The sequence below is a fragment of the Miniopterus schreibersii genome (assembly GCF_964146895.1).
Source record: "Miniopterus schreibersii genome assembly, chromosome: 11".
NCBI lineage: Eukaryota > Metazoa > Chordata > Mammalia > Chiroptera > Miniopteridae > Miniopterus > Miniopterus schreibersii.
In genome coordinates, this window is record NC_138111.1 from 34,669,062 (window position 1) to 34,673,027 (window position 3,966).

A 3,966-nucleotide genomic window follows, 5' to 3' on the forward strand; every position below is an offset into this window, starting at 1 on the left:
TAAGCGTCTCTTCTACTCCCCCACCTGATTTTAATGTTTTCAAATCCTACTCAAATGTAATAATCTAGGATACTGACCTGGGATTATTTAAAGATTTTGTGAAGTTTGGGTTTTTGTCTTTCTTTCTTTTTAGATAAAAGCCTCTTCCACATTGCAAGGACTTTGAGGACTTTCTAAGACATTAAAGAAACCAACTAATCCTCACTGGTCTCTCAGGAACAAAGTTAATGATTACGTAATCCATAGGAGGCCTCCTTATCTCCTTGGTTGGTGTGTGTTTTTAATTTACACTGGTTTAAAATTTACAAACTGTTCAAAGGGAACATGGGCATTAGGTTGAGCCCTTTTAACCCGGACAGTATGTTATGTGCCTTGGGAGCAGCAGTTCATACCAAGCAATTGCCTCGTCACAGCCTTAAGTCACAGGACATTTGTCTTCTTGTTTTTTAACTCTTTGGCCAAGTTATATCTTAGAATTCTCCTGTAAATGTGTCAATTTGAAAACTCAGGCTTTTAGTGTAAGGAAAGGGTTTTTAAATGGGGAATCTACCATAAATTGCATCAAGACTATTGAGAGTTAAAGAGCTAAAGAAAGCTGGGCTTTGGAAGTAATGTCCAAGTGGAGAACGACTCTCAGCCATAAAATAACAAAGCGAATGTGGGGAAGCCTTGCACAGTGGTTTTGTTAGGGATAAACCGAGCAAATAAGTGGTTGAAGCACTCTGGCCAGTGTTTTCAAACCGCAGGACATGACCCATTAGTGGATTGTGAAACCTACTTGTGGGTTGCAAACAATTTTCTTTGAAAGAATGAAACAGAACAGAACAAAGAGTGAATCACTAGAGGTACAGTAAGAATGGTTTGATGAAATTTTCCATTTATTATATGTGCACACATGGTAGGTGTGGGCCAGGACAACTGATAACCTTTTACTTTGCATAAAATAAAATTTTACTGTGGGTTGTGGTTAAGAAAAAAGTTTAAATACACTATGTAGGAACACCTCATGGGTACAGAGCTTGGAGAGGTTTATATAGTAAAGCTCATTTCATTCAGATATTAGGACAGACACATTTTGAAAATTATATGGACACAGGACATATAGAATAACATTATATATTTGCCTTTTCCAAGTTTCTGTGATGAAGAGGAATTTAGAAAATTACTTGTCATCCATAAAAATATACTTATTTTAGAAAGATAAAAAAACCTAGAATTAAATAGGGTAAAATATGAAAAGCCCCTTTCCTTCCTCCTCTTGTAATCCTATGGCCTTCATCAGAGGAAACTGTCAAAAGCCTGATATGTGCTATTACAGACTGTTTTCTATGTGCACAGACACATGAATGCTATGTGTGTGTAAACAGGTTTTTAATCATATAAATCTACACAGGAGTGTGTGATATTATTGTGCAACTTGTTTTTCATATCAGTATGTCGTACAAATATTTTCATGTCCACACCACAGAGCTACTATATTGTCTGCTGCAGAGTAATGCATAGTAGAACCTGGTATGTACTAATTCAAGCTTCCACATTTATGCACAATTGTGTTGAATCTAATTTTTATTATTTCAAAAAAAATGCTTCAATATAAATTATCACACCTGACTCTTAGGAAACTGTGTGACTATTTCTTTGGCTCAATGCCTAGAATCAGAGGCTAACCCCATTTTAAATACTGAGGTACACTGACAGATCATCCACCCAAGAAAGCTGTATCCACTTATACTTCCCTCAACGACAGTGCTCGTTTCCTCACATTATCTCCAACACTAGCAATTACCAATCCTTTTAAATCGGCCATTTCAATGGATTGAAAAATAGTTACCTCATTTTAATTGTCCTGATTGCTTATGGAGTTAAATGTTTTTGTGTTTGTTGTTTAGTTCTTCTTTTTTACCAAAATATTTTTATATCCTTTGTTCACCTTGTTTTGTAGGTGCATTTTATATTAAGAATATTTAACCTTCTATTTTGCATATTTTCCCAATCTTTTGTCTCTTATTTATATTTGTGTACAGATCATATTTTTTAACATAGTCAAATATATCAGTCTTTTTTTCATGGATATTGGGTTTTGTGTCTTGCTTAGGAAGGTCTTCCTCACCCCACATTTATTAAATTTTTTTTCTGATATCTTCTTCTAGTTATTTTTACATTTCTATGTTTAATTCACCGGGATTTTATTTCTTATTCATGGTATGAAAGAAGAAAATGTTTTCCAAAGTCAGTAATCTCAGCATCACTTACTGAACAGTTCAATCCTTCCCTACTTATGCTGTTTTTCAGGTATTAAATTCCCATATGTATTCATCACTCTGTTCTTGGATGCTGTTTTGTTCCTTTAACCTATTGATTATTCCTGTGCCAATACACTATTTCATTTACCCTGCTCCATGAACTGCTTTGATATATATTCAAACTTTATCTTGTGCTCTGTCTTCCATATGAACTTTATAAAAACCTTGCTATGACTGTATGAAATTGCTTTGAATTTCTACTTTGGTAGAACTGACATTTTATTATGTTGGGTCTTCTCATAGAGAAACAGGGCATGCCTCTCCATTTTGGGGTGTCTCCTTTCATATCCTTCAGTATAGATATGTTTTTTAATTAATACAGGCCTTATATTTCTAATTAACCTTACTTCAAGATGAATGGGACCTCCCCTCCATAAATTTAATTGGTTATTGCTGGTATATACAAAAGCTTTTGGTATTGGGGTGCTGGTGTTATGCCTGCCTCCTTACTAAGCTTTCTCAGTAGTTGTAATAGCATACCAGTAAATCATTGTGGGTTTCTTTTTTGTCCAAAAACCTTTATTGCAAACAACAGTCTTGTCTCACTTTCCATCATGTATACTTTTTAGTACCATTTTTGTCTTCTGAGTTAGCTTCGGTATTCTGTAGATGAACTTTCTTGGCCCCACAGCTCTCTTCTTCCCCAAACACTGGCTAAATTCAACTAAGTATTCTCTTCATAGAATGTAACATGCTGTATTAAGGCATCTGCTTGTGTGTCTTCCCCAGCTGTTAAAGGGCCAAGACTACATCTTGATCTTGTTCATTGTTTGATTCTCATAACACTCAATTCATGATTAATAAACCACATGGTATTATAGTGGCTCTTCTGATAACAATCAGGCAGAACCTTCTAGAAGAAATCTGACACTCCAGCTTTTCCCTGCTCTTACCTCTCAAGTCAGTCTGGTTGAACTAAGGACTTGCTTATACACATTTTACCAGAGAGGCATAATTTAGTTCAGAGACAGGTGCTCATACACTCTTATATACCCAGCCTTTAAAGAATCCTGCCCAGTTGGGGAAGGAAAGGGACAGGTGTATAGCCCCATTCTTGCACTTCTAGTGCTCACTGGCTTTTTCTCTTAATGTCTTCCTCAAGCCCTTCCTCTCTTAACAAGGAAAGAGGATGACAAGTGATTAATAGCAGGGATTCTGGTTCAAATCCCAGCTGTATCACTTATTTGTGTAATTTTGGGCAATGCACATAATCTATCTCCTCAGCATACTAATTAGGGATACCACAGGGTTGCTGTAATCCATAAACCTGGTTAAGTACTTGGTAAATGTATGCTGCTCTGGATATTGCTCTGGATATTATGAATTAGGATATGTCAATGGTTTTTGGCCATGCAATTTGTAATATTTCTACCTTTAACCAAATGGTATTCCATTTATTCTGTCCCATCCCTTTCTAGTCCCCTTACCCTGCTTTGTTATGTTTTTCTCACTCCAAAGAGGATTAGTTTCATAAGAAGGAAAGGCATTGTTGTTCACTGATAAAAGGAGTAACACCTAGAATAGTATCAAGCCCTCAGTAAATACATACTGAGTGAATGGTGCAAAATGTCAAAAGGAAATATACACCAGAAGTTTCATTGTAATGGACAAATCTTTCTCTAATGGTTTCCAGTTCCATACTTAAAAACACCATATGCCATAA